This window comes from Protopterus annectens, chromosome 17.part0 (assembly GCF_019279795.1).
Source record: "Protopterus annectens isolate FY-2018-M chromosome 17.part0, PAN1.0, whole genome shotgun sequence".
Lineage (NCBI taxonomy): Eukaryota > Metazoa > Chordata > Ceratodontiformes > Protopteridae > Protopterus > Protopterus annectens.
Genome location: NC_056751.1, coordinates 62,192,553 through 62,211,229, shown reverse-complemented (window position 1 = coordinate 62,211,229; position 18,677 = coordinate 62,192,553). Strand labels below are relative to the sequence as shown.

Sequence of the window (18,677 nt, the reverse complement as noted above, 5' to 3'; positions counted from 1 at the left end):
AATGCATTTTTAAAACAGAGCAAGATTTGACTTAGAAATGATAGATGTCTTGTGAAACGCTTGCATCTAGCAATGTATAACTGTAGGGCTCTTCTATTACCAACCCTTGAGGCACTGCTGAGGAGGCAGCTGATGTCTGTCATAAGACATGGCCTTACACATTCAGCACATTGAAGCTACACTCCTTTAAACAGAGTGCTGTTGTAGACATACACATACAAGAACACAATGCACACCAGAATCGCACACTTCATAGAACTACAGCAAACTTTACAGCTCTCAGAATATTTTTTTTACTGCACCTGTACATCTAAAAAAATATAGAAACACTGCATAAAATACAAAATCATACTATGGGTTCAGACAAAGTGATTAAATATTTTGCATATCACACTCAGTTAAGGAATCAAGAAAGCACAACTGTATGCACCCACCATAAAAGCAGATCTTTGAGGGGAGGGTAATATAACAGTAAATCATAACATACAGGTTACTCGCTAGATGAGCTGCAAAAGTCCTAACACACCTGTAGTTGTAGTCTTCCCACAAAGATGAACACTTGTTTAGCACCAGCAAAAGTAGAGAAAGGTGTTAGAGACTCCCACACAACACCAGCACTGGCATACACCTTCATTTTTTTAATCCTGAAACTTTCACAAGGGAAAATGCATGCTTGTGGAAGGCAAGGTTTACAGTGCCACTGTGAGGAATGTTAACTATTGATATACAGTAGATATAAACACATCCCTGTTAAAATGCCAGGTTTTTGTGATATAAAAAAATGAGACCACAAATCATTTCAAAACGTTTCCCACCTTTAATGTGACCTATAACCTGTACAATTCAATTGAAAAACAAATATGTTAGGGGAAAAAATATAAAAAAATAAAAAATGTACAATACACTGGTTGCACAAGTGTGCACACCCTTAAACTAGTAGTTTGTTGTGTGCATACCCTTAAACTAATACTTTGTTGAAGCACCTTTTGATTCAATTACAGCATTCAGTCTTCTTGGGTACACACCTGCCCATCAATTAAAGAGACACTGATTAACCCCAAATACAGTTCAGCTGTCCTAGTAGGATTTTCTTGACATTTACTCAGTTGTCTGATACAGCAAAAGCCATGGCTCGCAGACAGCTTACAAAGCAACAAAGGGATCTCATTGTTGAAAGGCATCAGTCAGGAGAAGGGTACAAAAAATTTCCACAGCATTGGATATACCATGCAACACAATGAAGACAGTCATCAAAACGTGGAGAAAATATGGGACAACAGTGATGTTGCAAAGAACTGAAAATCCCTCCAAAATTGAAGAAAAGACAAGACGAAAATTGGTCAAAGAGGCTGCCAAGAGACCTACAGCAACACTGAAGGAGATGCAGGAATTTCTGGCAAGTACTGTTTTTTTACTACATGTGACAACAATCTCCCATATTCTCCATATGTCTGAACTACGGGATAGGGTTGCAAAACGGAAGCCTTTTCTTACACAGAAAAACATCCAGGCCCAGCTAAAATTTGCAAAATACATAGTGTCTCCCAAAAGCATGTGGGAAAATGTGTTATAGTCTGATGAGACCAAGGCTGAACTTTTTGGCCACAATTCCAAAAGGTACGTTTGGGGCAAAAACAACACTTCAAGTTACCAAAAGAACACCATCCCCGTGATGAAGCATGGTGGTGGCAGTATCATGCTTTGGGGTTGCTTTTCTTTAGTCGGAACTGGAGCTTTAGTCAAGGTGGAAGGAACTGTGAACAATTCTATATACCGGTCACTTTTGGCCCAAAACCTTCAGGCGTCTGCCAGAAAGCTGAATATGAAGAGGAATTTCACCTTTCAACACAACGACCCCATGTATACATCCAAATCAACAAAAGAATGGTTTCACCAGAAGAAAATTAAAGTTTTGGAATGGCCCAGCTACAGCCCAGACCTAAATCCAACAGAAAATCTGTGGGGTGACCTGAAGAGGGCTGTGCACAGGAGATGCCCTTGCAATCCGATAGATATTGAGCGCTTTTGCAAGGAATAAGAGTGGGCAAATCTTGCCAAATCGAGATGTGCCATGCTGATAGACTCCTACCCAAGAAGACTGAATGCTGTATTAAATCAAAAGGTGCTTCAAAGTATTAGTTTAAGAGTGAGCACTCACAGCAAAGTATTAGTTTAAGGGTGTGCACACTCATGCAACCAGTATATTGTACGTTTTTATTTTACTTTTTATATTTTTTCCCCCCAACAGATTTGTTTTTCAATTGAATTGTATGGGTTATAGGTTACATTAAAAGTGGGAAAAGTTCGAAATGATTTATTAAGGTCTCATTTTTTATATCATAAAAACCTGGCATTTTAACAGGGGTGTGTACATTTTTTATATCCACTGTATCAGTAACAATACAGTGTGTAATAGTGCGACAAGTAAATATTAGAACAACGTACATTACAATGCTGTAAAAATAAAGAGGAGAGGATGACAAAAAGCTTTTAGTGTTACAGTGACTTCTCCTTGGAAACAGTACAGTTAGGCGAGTAACTCACCAGAACAGTAGCATTCTGAACAGATAAATACCACTGCAGTGTTATCTGTGGCAGACAGCTGAAGGTGAAAGTCTGTCCATCTGGTCAAACTTCCAGAGCTCGATACATCCCCCTTGAGCACAGCTCTTTCTTACCCCTGACAGGAGTCGGACACAGGATCACAAGAAGGGGTCACTCGTCATTATACAGATCTTTTGTAATGGAAAAAGCACACAGAAGTATGGCCTGGCTAGAGGTGTATACAACTCCAATACCTCCAACTCCTCAGTCTGCTAAATCCATGAGGATGTTAGCCCTAGCTTCTTGCTCTTTTGATACGAGATACTAAAAAAAAAAAAAAAAAAAAAAGAGGGGGTGGAGGGGTGAGTGGGGGATGGAAGATGCAATAGTGGAAAACACAAGGCTTTCAGTCCTCAGGACATATTGCTGGAGTGGAGACAAGAGCCTAAAGGATAAGAGAACAGAAACCAAATCTGAAGTGGTGATCACCTATTCAATCATCCACTGTTGTGGCAAGTTACTCTCACAAATGTACCACATTCATCACAGACATCACCATTACAGTAGTAGTCCTCTTCCAAGGGACAGTTATAAAATGAGAGAGGAAGTCACTTCACAAGAGGTTGTACTGTGCCTTGGAGAATGGCAGAGGAAAAACAAAACAAAAAAAAAAACACCCTGATCTAAGAAAGGGTGTTCAGTTTACAATGTTTAAAGATATCCAAGTACCGGTCTCACAAATACCCTAAACTGACAGATTTGTGAACAAGATATCCAAAGTGCCACTGCCCTAATGGAATGCATACTGGCTGTGACCCCTAAGTGCATTTCTGGAGTCATAAAAGAATGTAATACATTTTACCAACCACTTCAAAAGGCTCAGACTGGAGACTGGTCTACTCATTCTGCCTGGCATGAATAAAGACAGAGTTGCTCTATCTGTGACATTTTTGGTTATGGCAATAATATACTAGTTATCTGGTCATTCAACAGATGAAAAATCTTCTCTCTCTTGTTTTGAGGGTTATGGAAGAAGAAACGCAATTGGTCAGCGTAGCTGAGTGCCAGTTAGTATAGTTTTGCAAGGACTTACCAAAACAGTACATTTTCTACTGACTAATGTTGCAGTATTCCAAACGAGTGGGTTACCTTCACTGATGTCCGACCAGGGTACCAAAGCTTAATCTTCTCTAGATCATATGTCCAACATATGACCTCAACTCAAGTGCAGGGGTATGCAGGTGAAAATATGGGTGCAGATCCTCAGACCGTCTCCAAGCCATCAACCTAAAGACCCATGAGAAAGTGGCTGATCAGGCAAGAAGGGCTAAGCAGGAAGTAGTAGAAGCCCCCTCGATCCCAGGATTCTGCAGATAGGGCAGAAAGACTAACTAAGAAATGTTATTCTAAACAGAAGGGAGGCAGCCTGATGACGAATACTGTAACAGTGATCAGTAGGACATTTACAGTTATGCTAACTTCTTACACAACTGTACTATGTCTTGACCAAGAACACTGTTGCAGTACTATAAACATATGGATGATTCCCAGAGGTGAAGAGAGATGATGTGAGGTTGACTAATGCAAAGTTAGACTGTCCAGGAAGCTTGAAAGGACTGACAAGGCAAAGGCAACTCTCGATTTTGAAAACGCGTCAATTCTGTAGTGTTAAGTAAAGGTGTGTACTGTGGACCAAGTGTCTGCTTCCAGGGTAGATCTGGCATCAAACCCCTTTGTAGAAGGCTCCAGAGAATGCCACTGTCCAGGCAAAGTGAGTGTAAGGGCAAGAGAAAGTACAGTTGTGTACACTTCCCATAAATGTAGATGTTCAAGTGTATTCACTGTTGCAGTCATCACACTTGGGTTATCTGCCTGCAGGTAGCCCTCAGTCGGCCTAATACCAGAGACTTAGTATTTCTGCATCGGTTGCTCCAGGACGGACGTCAGGTCATCAGGGTTATAAAAACAGGCAGCTGACACCATTACATCAGTTTTTCTTGCCTCAAATGTCAGGAGCCCCCCAAATAGGGAGCTAAGGTATGGTGAAAAAAAAAACACCAGTAAAAAGTAAATACCAATACCCCTGAAAAGGGGTGCGAAAGAGAGAGACAAGGGGGCTGGGGGGAGGGAAACCAGGACTGCAACAGTGAATACACTCCAACATCTACATTTATGGTAAGTGTAGACAACTGTACTATGTTCTTGTTTCACTGTTGCAGTCATCACACTTGGGTTGAGTCCCAAATCTGAAGAAGGGTGGAAGCAGTCAAGAAGAATAGGGGCTGGCTAGTATACCCTGCAGGACTGCTGTTGCAAAACACGTCCTGGATTTGGAAAATATAGGCAGGTGGTAATGTTTGGTGAAGGTGTGTACAGAACTCCAAGTAGCAGCTTCCATGAGGTCCCTTGTAGGGACTTCCCTGAGGAATGCTGTAGAGGTAGAAGTTGCCCTAGTGGAATGTGTTCTGACCCTCTGAGGGGTTGGTTTCCCATGGTGCTTGTAGCAGAAATGGATGCAGTGTGCTATCCAATTGGAAACTGTTTGCTTTGAAATGACCTTCCCCTCTGCCCCGGTGCAAAGCTGACTAGTAACTGGTCAGATTTCCTGAAGGTCTTAGTCCTATCAAAGTAGAATCGGAGCTGTCTGTACACATCCAAGGAGCGCAGGATCCTTTCCCCTTTACTTTGAGAATTAGGGAAGAAAGTTGGCAAATGGCTAGATTGGTTGAGAGCCACACTGGACACCACTTTAGGCATAAAGGAAGGGTTAGTCCTGAGGGAAGCCCTGTTGGCATGGAAAATAATGAAGGGTTCCACAGCCATAACTGCTTGTAGCTCAGACACTCTTCTAGCTGAAGTGATGGCCAGAAGCAAGGCTGTTTTCCAAGAGAGGAATTTTAACTCTGATGATGCTGCAGGCTCAAAAGGGGGTAGCGTGAGCTTTTCCAGTACAAAGTTAAGGTCCCAAGAAGGGGTGGGTGCTCTCCTTGGTGGTCTTAAGTTGTTAGCCCCTCTCAGGAATTGTTTGATAAGAGGGTGAGAGAAAAGAGGTGGCTCAGTGCTGTAATTAGCAGAAATGGCAGATGCATGGATCTTCATGGAGGAGAAGGATAGGCCTCTGTGGAGTAGATCTGCTAAGTAATCCAGGATCAGAGGCAGAGTTGTGTCCTCTCCTTTAGACTGAATCCAGGAGCGGTACCTTTTCCACTTAGCATAGGATTTCCTTGTACTGGGTCTTCTGACTTCAAGGAGGATGTCCAGCACCTGCTTGCTTAGGCTGGTTACTAGGGGAGAATTCAAGGAATAAGCCAGGCTGCAAGATTTAGGGTTTGTGGTTGCGGATGCAGGATCTGTCCCCCCTGCTGAGAGAGCAGGGTTGGGTTCTGGTGTAGTTGCCAGGGTGGCACCAGTGACAGGCTACACAGGAGTGGGTACCAGTGCTGGCGTGGCCAGTCCGGGGCAATCAGAATTGTCCTTGTCTGTCCAGTCTTATCTTGAGAGAAGGGCGGCAGAGAGGGAAAAGCATAGATTGAGAGATTTACTCATTGGAAGGATAGGGCATCCACTTTCCAGGCCCTGCTGTGAGGTGTCCTGGTGCAGAATTTGCTGAGCTGGTGATTGCAGGGGGAGGCAAAGAGATCCACCTCTGGGGTCCCCCATTTCTGAATCAGAAGGTTGAAGGTGCTGGGCTCTAATTGCCACTCGTGTGGGTCTGGGAGATTTATGCTCAAGTCGTCTGCCAGTGAGTTTTGTCGGTCTGGCAGGAATTGAGCTTGCAGATGGACCTGCATGTCCAAGGCCGTGTTCCACAGGGCCATGGCTTACCTGCAGAGTGGGTTCCCCCTGCTTGTTGATGTACCACATAACTGTGGTGTTGTCTGTTTTTATTAGCAGGTGTCCTGGAGAGAGTAGGGATCTAAAAGCTGTTAGAGCGTGCTGCACCGCTAGCATCTATTTTTGGTTGATGCGCAGATGAATTTGACTTAAGCTCCAGTGGTCCTGAATGCATTTGCCATCCATGTGTGCCCCCAGGCATAGTCTGATAGGGCTGTGGTAAGGGTCTGGGCAGCGTGGGGTTGTATGCTTCTGCCCACCAAAGGAACTCTGTCCTTAGACAGGAATGAATGTTTCCAGGTCCTGAGAATGTTGGCACCAAAGATTTTTTAAATACCATTGACGTTTGAACCCTAGAGCCTGCAGTATTTTTCTTGTAGATAGCTGGGTTCTGGTGGCCATTTGTTTGAAGTAGGCTGTCAGATAGACTTGTTTTTCTGAAGTGAGGAATGCCATCTGGGATGTTGTGTCCAAGCTTGCTCCCTGGAATACAATCTTTTGACTGGGTACCAGTTTTGATTTCTTTTCGTTGATGGTGTACCCCAGGGAAGTGAAGGATTTTCATAAATGTCAGGTGCTGCAACAGCAATTCCTGACTGTCCACCTGAACTAGGCAGTCGTCCAAGTATGGGTAAATTTGGATATTTCTCTGCCTGCAGTATGCAATGGCTGGAGCCAGGCATTTTGTGAATACTCCGGGCACAGTGGATAAGCCAAAGGAAGTGCAGAGAACTGATGGTGCATAGATCCGGCCCTGAAACAAAGATACTTCCTGCAGGACTCCCTTATAGGGATGTGCAGATAGGCTTCTTTTAAGTCTAGGATGACTAACCAGGCATCCTTGGCTAGCATAGGTAGAAGCTGTTGCAGGGTAAGCACTCTGCATTTTGGTACAACCAAGAAGGTGTTGAGAATTGAAAGACCCAGAATTGGGTGCCAAGAGCCCTCTTTTCTGGGTCCCAAGAAGAGTCTGGAATAGAATCCTTGATCTTTCTGTTCCACTAGAACCGACTGAATAGCTCTGATGGACTGCAGGGATAGAACCTGGTTTTGAGCCTCTGCCCACTGGTTTGGAGGAAGATCTGGGAACCCTCTTGGGGTTGGCAGAGAGTGAAAGTAAAATTTATACCTCTGGGATACAATGTTGAGGACCCACCGGTCTTGTGTGATGGACATCCAGTTCTTTGCATGAAGGGCACATTTTCCTCCTAGGGACACAAGCAATTGGACAGAGGTGAGGAGTGGAGTAGAGAAGTCATTGTGAGTTTTTTCCTTAAGGAGGTGGCTTACCACTCCCTGCTTTGGGGGTGGGGGCACTTCATTGCTTAGATCTCTGCATACCCGGGGACTGCAGTCTGGGTGGTCTGTTTCCCCTGGGTCTGGTTTGAGATGGCCAGGAGGGGGCTGGAAAGGACCAGTGTTTGGAAGGGCAATGCCTACTGAATCTAGGGGGTTGCACTTGTAAGAATTCTTTAACAGTCTGCATAGTCTTAGCTATTTCTTGCATCTTTTCAAGAACCTCTTCTGCTCTGGTGCCAAACTGCCCTTGTTCAAAGAAGCATCTAGTAACTTAGATATGACATGGTCTGGCAAGGTCTGCTCCTTGAGCCAAGCATGTCTTCTCAGTACAGAACCAGTGACTGCTGCCCAGCAAGATGCTTCTAGGGCATCAAAGCCACACTGCAAAGTATGCTTGCTGACTTGGCTTCCAGAGTGCATAAGCTCCTGCAATTCCTTATTTTCTGCACAGTCCGTAAAGGTTGCCACTTTTTGTTTAATAAGTTCCATAATATGTTGCTGGTACTTCAGCATGTGAAACTGACAATTCAATGCCCTAATAGCAAGAGTAGCAGAGGTATACACCTTCTTACCCCATCTGTCCAAAGCTCTGGAATCCCTGTCCAAAGGGGTGGGATTTCTTTGCTGTAGTTGCCTTGATACCTTTAGGCCCCCGGGAAATGATCTCTGGGTCAGCAGTAGGATTCTTGAAAATAAATTTGTGTCAGGTGCTCTGTAGTACCGGTCTGGTTTCCTAGGAGCAGGAGGTAAAGTATCAGGAGTAAGATTTGATTCCATAAAATTATCATCAACAACCTCCAGGACAGGGAGTATTGCTAAAGGGCCTATGCTGTGGCAAATCTAGGAATTCTCTGAGTCTCTAATTGGACTAAAGATAGTCTTGGCATTCCCAGTGGAAATGCTCTCAAACTATGTAAGGTTCCACCAAAAGAAAAATCCTCTTGAGGGGAGGCAAAGGGAATGGATTCCTCTGCTTCTGAATCCTCATAGGCAGACAAGGGCATGTCTTCATAATCAGAAACCTCAGAGTCAGACGACTCCTGGTCTGTTGAAGCCACAGGGGACTGGTCTCTTTTTCTCTTAGCAGGGGAAGGTTGACTTCCCCTAATCAGCATAATAAGGTCTTCTGCCATTCTAAGCATTTGTCGTTGTGACATGGTAGGAGGTGCATGTGCTTTGACAGTCAGTTTTCTAGGCATAGTGCATACTCTTGGCCTAATAAACTCAGTAGTTTTAGATATAAAAAGCTGTCGTCGGTTTGAGACTAACATCGGTACTGTGAAGAACTGCCTCAGAAGCCGGTGCCTGCACAGCGGCTCTGGACCCATCCAAGGTAGAGACATCCGCAGCTTCCATAGTCAAAGAAGAGTCTCACGGTATACCTGACTCCGAATGTGTCTCAGTAGAGAATTGCAAATCCATAGAACCGGGCTGCAAAAGTGACTGAGTACCGGCAAACCGGCGACTAGCTTAATGGACGTGTCGTCAGCAGCTCTGGACCTATGTGGTCTGTCTCTCTCTTTATCCTTACGTTTTTTCGGAATATCGGTAGTTGGATGGCTTACAGAAGCCATTTCGGAATACGGAGATCAAGAGCAAAAGAATTTAGTGACAATGAGATCCTGACAACAAATGGTTTGGACGTTGAACAAGGCACAAAGCAGACAGCGAGGTACATCGTGGTCTGTAGTATTTGCTTTCCAAAGGCAAGACAATTGTTAACTTTTTCTGACATCTGTTAGAGCAAGAAAAAAGGATCCTCACTGGGGTACTTAGCTTTAGAAGACTTCAGGATTATTCAATTTGTAAATGAAAATTCAGACAGCGGCCGACCGGCACTTGCGAACGGCTTCTGCTTCGGGCTCTTCGGCAAGGAAGAGGGATGTAATGGCGTCGGCTGCCTGTTTTTATATCTCTGACAACCTGACGCCAGTCCTAGAGTGACAGAAACCGATGCAGAAATACTAAGTCTCTGATATTCGGTCCGACTGAGGGTTACCTGCAGGCAGATATAACCCAAGTGTGATGACTGCAACAGTGAAACACCAAGAACATTAAGGATATACCATGGTGAGATTCAGCTTGCAGTGGTTTGTTCAGACACTAGCTGGTGCAATCTGGAGTCCATGAATGAAACAAACTGTTGATCTGGCTTATGAATAGATTTTGTCTTGTCCAAATAAAACTTCAGCTGTCAGTGAACATTTATGGAGTGCAAGAGTCCCCCCCCCCCCTCCCCATTTTGCTGGTTGGGAAAGAAAGTAGGGAGGCTTATGGACTGGTTGAAGGACATATCATTCACTACTTTAGGTATGAAACGGGGGTTAACCCTCAGGGTTACCCTGCCCCTGTGAAAAATAAGAAAAGGTGGGAATGGCCACGAGTGCCTGTAGCGCAGACTCTCCTAGCAGAAGTGACAGCCAATAGCAGCATAGTTTTCCAGGTGCAGCATTTGAGACTTGCTGCAGCAGCTGGTTCAAAAGGAAGTAGAGTGAGCTTCTCCAGTACAAAGTTGAAGTCCCAAGGAGGCGGCTTACTTGGGGTTCTCAGATGTAGAATCCCTTTTAGGAATTGTTTGACTTCAGGCCTAGACATAACACGGGGATTGAGATAAAGACAGGTAGAATGCTAACAGGTAGGCCTTGATGGAGGAATATGCAAGATCTGCATTCATGCATCAGTACAAATACGCTATGATGGAAAGCACCTTTGATTTTTTGGGGTCTTGATTATTGCCATGATACCAGAAAGAAAATCTCTTCCATTTGGCTATGTAGGATTTTCAAGAAGTAGGTCTCCTTACCACTTGGAGGACCTGAAGTATGTCCTTTGAAAACTGGTGCCTGAAAGAGACCAGACCCCTATTCCCCATATGCTTTGGTTTAGGGATGAAGCAGTGAATCCTTCTGCTGTGTGATGAGCTCTGCCTTGTGTGGTAGTTTGTGATGGACAGATGGAACAGAAGAAGGAAAGTACAGTTGTGTACACTTACCATAAGTATAGATGTTCGAGTGTATTCACTGTTGCAGTCATTACATTTGGGTAATCTGCTGGCAGGTTGCCCTCATTCGGCCTGATTAACAAAGTCTTGGGTCCTGCGTCGGCTGCTGACCCTTCTTCCATGACGTCAGGTCATCAGGGGTATAAAACATGCAGCCGACGCCATTACATCAGGTTTTTCTTGCCCTAGATGTCAGGTGCCCCTCAAATGGGGAGCAAATATATACATAAAATTAAAAACACAAAAATATACCTCCAAACAAAAGCAAATACACTAAAAAGGCTTTTAAGCAAAGTAAAAGAAAGTAGAGGGATAGTAATAGAAAATCGGGGCAATTGTACTAGGTTCATCGTGTTTCACTGTTGCTTTCATTACATTTGGGTAGATTCCCAAAGCTATGATTGGGAGGATGGATTTATACAGCATTAGGACCAGCTATAAGGCCCTGCAAAACAGCAGTGGCAAAGCCAGCTCTGGATTTAGAGAAAAAAGGTAAGTGATAATGCTTGGTGGAAGTATGAACTGAACTCCAGGTAGCAGCTTCTAGAATATCCCTGGTAGGAACACCTCTGATAAAGGCTGTTGAAGTAGATGCAGCCCTGGTGGAATGAGATCTGATCCCCTGGGGGATAGGTTTTCCATGGTGCTAACAACAGAAATAAATACAATGGCTTATCCATTTAGAAATGGTTTTCTTTGAAATAGCCTTCCCTTCTGCCCCTGCAGCAAATGCTACCAGTAGTTGTTCAGATTTTCTTCGAGATTTGGTCCTGTCCAAGTAGAATCTAAGTTGTCTGTGTACATCCAATGAATGCAGAATCCACTCCCCCTTTTTCTGTGGATTGGGAAAGAAAGTTGGCAAATGAATGGAATGATTGAGAGCCACACTGGATACCACCTTGGGCATGAATGATGGACTGGTCCTGAGTGACACCCTGTCCGCATGAAAGATGATGAAAGGCTCCACTGCCATAAGGGCCTGTAGTTCAGATACCCTTCTAACTGAAGTGATTGCTAAAAGGAAGGCTGTTTTCCAGGAAAGTAATTTTAAGTCTGCAGTAGCAGCTGACTCGAAAGGAGGTAGAGTGAACTTCTCCAATACAAAGTTAAGGTCCCAGGCAGGGGTTGGAACTCTCCTGGGTGGTCTCAAGTTTTTGGCCCCTCTGAGATGCTGCTTTAGAAGAGGATGAGAGAAGAGGGGTTTCTGTGTTGTAATGAGCTGAAATGGCTGAGGCATGGATTTTTATGGAAGAAAAAGACAGGCCCTTGTGAAGCATCTCAGTTAAGTATTGCAAAATATGAGGTAAACTGGGCACTGCTGTGCTTATCCCATGAGAATGATTCCAGGCATAGAATCTTTTCCATTTGTCAGCATAAGATTTTCTTGTACTAGGTCTTCTCGCCTCCAAAATGACATCCATCATAGGTTTGCTGAGGGATGCCAAGGGGGAATTTAAGTGATTAGCCAAGCTGCAAGATTCAATGTTTGGAGCTGAGGGTGCAGAATTTGGTTCTCCTGCTAAGAAAGTAAAGCAAGGTGTCTGAGGCAGGTGCCACGGTGAAATGTGTGACACACTGCGCAAGAGTGGGTACCAGTGTTGGCGAGGCCAGTCTGGAGCAATCAAAATCATTTTTGGTTTATCCTGTTTGACTTTTAGAAGAACTTTGGAGAGCAGAGGCAGAGGGGGAAGGCATAGACAGGTTTTTCCAGCTGAAGGACAGAGCATCCACTTTCCAGGCTTTTTTATGATGAGTTCTTGTGCAGAATTTGTCCAACTGGTAGTTCTGGGGTGAGGCAAAAAGATCTATGTCTGGGCTCCCCCATTTGCATGTCAGCATGTTGAAAATCCGTGGTTCCAGTTTCCATTCGTGTGGGTCCATGAGATTTCTGCTTAATTAGTCTGCCAGAACATTCAGCTTTCCTGGCAGGAATTGAGCTTGTAGTTGTACTTGGTAGCTCAAGGCCGTGTTCCACAATGCCATGGCTAGTCTGCAGAGGGGGTAGGAATGTGTACCCCCCTGCTTGTTTATATACCACATAACCGTGGTGTTGTCCATCTTTATCAGTAATTGCCCTGGATGAAGGTAGTCCTTGAAGGCTGTCAGTGCATTCTGTACAGCTGGCATTTCTTTTTGATTGATATAAAAGGTGCATTTTATTTGGGCTCCATTTGCCCTGAATGCACTTCCCTGCCAGATGAGCCCCCCCCCCCATGCATAGTCTGATGCGGCTGTAGTTAGGGTTTGGGCGGCAGGGGGTGGTGTGAAGGGTAGTCCCTTGTTTTGGTGGCAGGCCTCTGCCCACCATAGGAACTCTAGGCACAGGCATGGTAAGATAGGAATCATTGTTTCCAGGCTGTGACGATGTTGACTCCATAAACATTTTAAGTACCACTGAAGATTCCTCATATGCAGTCTTGCATATGGAATTAGAAGAATGCAGGAGGCCATGAACCCCAAGGATTGCAGATTTGTCTTGCAGATAGCAGGGTTTTTGTGGCCACCTGTTTGAAGTAAGTCACCAAATGAATTTGCTTTTCTGGCGTAAGGAAAGCCATCTGGGCAGGTGTATTCAAGCTTGCACCCAGGAATGTAATTTTTTGAGAGGGTACCACTTGAGATTTCTTTTTGTTTATGGTGTATCCTAGACAGGTTAGAACTCTTTTTACAAATGCCAGTTGTTTTTGAAGAATGGCCTGGTTTTCTGTCTGAATTAGACAATCGTCCAGTTATGGATATATCTGAATATTTCTTTGCCTGCAAAATGCAGTTACTGGAGCCAGGAACTTTGTGAATACCCTGGGCTCAGTATATAAGCCAAAGGGCAGTGCAGAGTACTGACAATGCATGCAGCCTGCTTTGAAGCGTAGGTATCTTTGGCAAGATTCCCTGATTGGGATATGCAGCTAAGCCTCTTGTAAATCTAGAGTTGCCAACTAGGCATCCTTGCCTAGCATAGGAAGTAACTGGTGAAGAGTCAGCATCTTGAATTTTGGAATGTCCAGGAAAGTGTTTAGAGTAGACTGGTCCAGAATTGGACGCCATGATTTGTCTTTTCTGGGTACCAGGAAAAGTCTGGAATAGAAACCTTGTCCCTTTTCCTCTTCTGATACTAGTTGAATAGCCCCCATGTGTAGGAGGGAAAGTACTCATTTTTGAGCCTCTGCCCACTGATTTGGGGGGGTAGGTCTGGCCACCTGTTTGGTGTTGGCAGCATGTGGAAATTAAATCTGTATCCCTGGGGCACTATATTTAAAACCCATTTGTCCTGGGTTATAAGTTGCCAGTTTCTTGAATGAAGAGCCAATTTTCCCCCCAAAGGAGTGGCTAAGAGGTAAGTGCTTGGTAATTTTAAAGGAAAGTCATTGAGACTGTTTAGCATAGGGTGGTGCCTTGTTGTTTACAGATTTGGAAATGGAAGCACCCCATTGCTTAGCCAATGCCTACTAAATCCAGGAGGTTGTACTTGTAAGAAATCTTTCACAGTTTGCATAGATTTAGCTTTGTCTTTCATCTTTTTTAGAACTTCTTCAGCCTTATTGTGAAACAGGCGGTCCTGTTATAAAGGAGCATCCAAAAGTTTTACTTTAACATGATCAGGCAGAGATTGCTCCTTAAGCCAAGCATGCCTTCTAAACACAGACCCAGTAACAGCAGCCCTGCAAGAGGACTCTAAAGAATCAAAACCACATTGCAAAGTATGTTTGCCAACTTGTTCAGCTGAATGCAATAAATCCTGCAATTCTTTATTCTCCACACATTCAGAAATCAACATAATTTTCTGTTTAAGCAGTCCCATGATATGCTTTTGATATTTTAGCATATGGAATTGACAGTTTAAAGTGCTGATTGCTAAGGTTGCAGAAGTATAAACCTTTTTACCCCATCTATCCAGCACCCTCTATCCAGCGCCCTGGAGTCTCTATCAGAAGGGGTAGGATTTTTAGCAGTAGAAGCATTAATGCCCTTGGGCCCCTGAGAAGTGGTTTCAGGATCCACAACAGGATTTTTGAAAAGGAATTTGTGGGACTCGGGAACCCTGTAGTACCCGTCTGGTTTGCTAGGAGCTGGAGGCAGGGAATCAGGCGCCATACTGGATTCCAAAAACGATCAACAATGTCTAGTACAGGAGGTATAGCCAAAGGCCTATGCCAAGGAAGATGGAAATCCCTAAATCTCTTTTTGGATTCAGAGAAATCCTGACTTTCCCAGTAGAAATGCTCCCTTAAGGTATGCAAAGTTTCCCCAAAAGAGAAATCCTCAGGCGGAGAAGCAGAGGGAATGGAATCCTCTGCATGAGTCCTCATAAGTAGGAATGGACAAATCCAGATCATTAGAAGAGTCAGAAGAAACAGAGTCCTGTTCAGAAGATTCATCAAGTTCAGTCCTAAGGCCTCTTGGGAGGGGGGGATGACTACTCCTGATTAGAGTAATTAAATCGTCAGCCATTTTGATCATTTGTTTTTTAGGCATAAGGGCCTGAACGTGTGGCCTGGGCGTCGGTTTTTTAGACATAGATCGAGATTTAGGCCTTAGCACTGATGTTGGAGCCGGTTTGATATGCAAGTCTGTATGGCCTGAATACACCCTCAGAAGCCAGTGCCTGCTCAGCAGCTCCGGAACCATCCAAGGTAGAGACAAAAGTGGGTTCCATATGTGAAGCATCTCGCGGCATACCGGACTTCTAATGCATCTCAGTAGAGGCCTAAGAATCAGAAATAGCGGGTATCAGGGGCTGCAAAAGCACCTCACTGAGTACCGCAAAACTGGCAACTGGCTTAGGTGAAGCATCGTCAGCAGTTGTGGACCTCAACGGCCTGTCTTTTTCTTTGCGTTTTTTCGGTATTCCGGTAGTTGGATGGCTAACAGACGTCATTTCTGGATAATTAAACCGAGAACTGAAATATTTAGAAGCATAAATGTACAGACGGATAGTGTGCTGATTAAATAAAGCACAAAACTGACAGCAAGGTACATCGTGGTCAGGGCCTAGGCAAGGAATACAGTACAAATGAAAATTTTTATGAGGTATTTGCTTCTCACAAGTAATACAATTACTAACTTTTACTGACATCGGTAAGGAGCAAGAAAAATTTCCCCAATGGGGTACTTAGCTTTTTAGTTGAAGACTTCAGTTCTGAAACTCGAAAATGAAAATTTCAGGAGTTGGCCGACCGGCACTTGCTAACTGCCTCTGCTTCAGGCACCGCGCGGCAAGAAAGACTGATGTAATGGCGTCGGCAGCATGTTTTATACCCCTGATGACCTGACGTCTGTGAAGAAGGGACAGCAACCGACACAGGACCCAAGACTTACAGGTGGGAGACACTTCAGATTTATTTGCTTTTGAGAGCAACAAACAGCTCCCCCTCACCAGGACTCCTCCTTCCTCAGCTTGGAGGGCCTGATACATTCTTCTTACAGTAGACAGGGAAGTTTATGTATGCCTTCCCTCCAGTACCTCTAATTACAAAGATTTTATTAAAAGTCCAGAAAGTGGGACTAAAACTTTTATTTGTGACACCCTTTGGGCTAAGACACCATTGGATGCTCATCATGTTTCACTGTTGCAGTCATTACATTTGGATAATCTGCTGGCAGGTTGCCCTCAGTCGGCCTGAATAACAAAGTCTTGGATCCTGCGTCAGTTGCTGTCTCTTATTCCATGACGTCAGGTCATCAGGGGTATAAAACATGCAGCCGATGCCATTTTAATCCGTTTTTCTTGCCTCAGATGTCAGGTGCCCCCCAGATGGGGAGCAAAAAAAAAATTAAAAATATATACATCTGCATGCATGTAATTTGGAACACAAAAAATATACCTCCCAATAAAAACAAATACACCAAAAAGGCTTCTGAGCATAGTAAAGGAAAGAAGAGGTATAATAAGAGAGAAATCGGGGGCTGGTGGGTGGGTAACCAGGACTGCAACAGTGAATACACTCGAACATCTACATTTATGGTAAATGTACACAACTGTATTATGTTCTTCGTGTTTCACTATTGCAGTCATTACATTTGGGTAGAATCCCAAAGCTATGGTCGGGAGGATGGAGTTATACAGCATTAGGAGCAGGTATAAGGCCCTGCAGGACAGCAGTGGCAAAGTCTGCTCTGGATTTAGAAAAGAGAGGTAAATGGTAATGTTAGGTGAACGTATGAACTGAGCTCCAAGTAGCAGCTTCTAGAATGTCTCTGGTAGGACCCCTCTGAGAAAAGCTGCAGAAGTAGATGCAGTCCTGGTGGAATGGGATCTGATCCCCTTGGGAAAAGGTTTACCATGGTGCATGTAGCAGAAACGAATACAATGGCTTATCCATTTTGAAATAGTCTGCTTTAAAATAGGCTTTCCCTCTGCCCCTGCAGCAAATGCCACCAGTAGTTGCTCAGATTTTCTTAGAGACTTTGTCCTGTTTAAATAGAATCTTAGTTGCCTGTGTACATCCAATGAATGCAGAATCCACTCCCCCTTGCTCTGTGGATTTGGGAAAAAAGTTGGCAGATGAATGGACTGATTAAGAGCCACAATGGATGCCACCTTAGGCATAAAGGATGGACTGATCCTGTGGGCCACCCTGTCCGTATAAAAGATAATAAAAGGCTCCTCTACCATGAGAGCCTGTAGTTCTGAAATCCTTCTAGCTGAAGTGACTGCTAAAAGAAAACGGTCTTTCAAGAGAGAAATTTTATGTCTGCAGTAAGCAGCTGGTTCAAAGGGAGGTAGGGTGAGTTTTTCCAGCACAAAACTGAGGTCCCATGCAGGAGTTGGTGCTCTCCTGGGAGGTCTCAAATTTTTGACCCCTCTGAGGTACTGCTTTAGCAGGGGGTGAGAAAAGAGAGAAGGCTCTGTGTTGTAATGAGCCGAAATGGCCGAGGCATGGATTTTTATAGAAGAAAGATATAGGCCCTTGTGAAGCATCTCAGTTAAATACTGCAGAATCTGAAGAATATTGGGCATTGCTGTGTTTATTTATTTGTGCTTGGTTCCAGGCACAGAATCGTTTCCATTTATCAGCATAAGATTTTCTAGTACTAGGCCTTCTAGCCTCCAAAATGACATCCATCACAGGTTTACTGAGAGATGTGACTGGTGAAATTAGTTGATTAGCCATGCTGCAAGATTCAGAGTTTGGAGCAGAGTGTGCAGAATTTGATAGTTCTGCTGAGACAGTAGGTAAGATGTCTGAGACAGGTAACACGGAGGAAGGTGTGACATATTGCATAGAAGCTGGTACCAGTGTTGGTGAGGCCAGTCTGGAGCAATCAGAATCATTTTCGTTTTTTCCTGTCTGACTTTTAGTAAAACCTTGGAGAGTAGAGGGAGAGGGGGAAAGGCATAGACTGATAGGATTTTCCAGCTGAAGGATAGAGCATCCACTTTCCAAGCTTTTTTGTGATGAGTTCTTGTGCAGAATTTATCCAACTGATAGTTTTGGGGAGAGGCAAAAGATCTATGTCTGGGCTCCCCCATCTTCGTGTCAACATGCTGAAGATTTGTGGATCCAGTTTCCGTTCGTGTGGGTCCATAAGATTTCTGCTTAGTTCATCTGCCAGAGTAATTTTGCTTTCCTGGCAGGAATTGAGCTTGTAGATGTATTTGGTAAGTCAAGACTGTGTTCCACAAAGCCATGGCTAGTCTGCAAAGGGGGTAGGAGTGGGTAGCCCCCTGCTTGTTTATGTACCACATAACTGTGGTGTTGTCAGTCTTTATCTTTTTTTCTTTTTTCTACCTTATATTTTGACTAATATTATTGCCTAACGTGATAAATTGTTGTGTATTTACCTGTAATGGAGCTTTTCTCCCCGGGCCTCTACTGAAAATGGATATTGTGTCCAGTTGGACTAGCCCGGTCAACAAATGTAAAATAAATAAATAAAATAAATTTATCAGTAGTTGTCCTGGATGAAGAAAGTCCTTGAAGGTTGTCAGAGCATTCTGTACAGCTAGCATTTCTTTCTGGTTGATATGTAGGTGCATTTGATTTGGGCTCCATTCGCC

General features: G+C 44.0%; 1 protein-coding gene across 1 annotated transcript in view; it reads right to left on the bottom strand.

Moving 5' to 3' along the window:
• SRP72 (signal recognition particle 72) overlaps positions 1 to 18,677 on the bottom strand; it is a 1,193,396-nt gene that overhangs the window by 718,562 nt on the left and 456,157 nt on the right. The gene's annotated exons all lie outside the window — the stretch shown is intronic.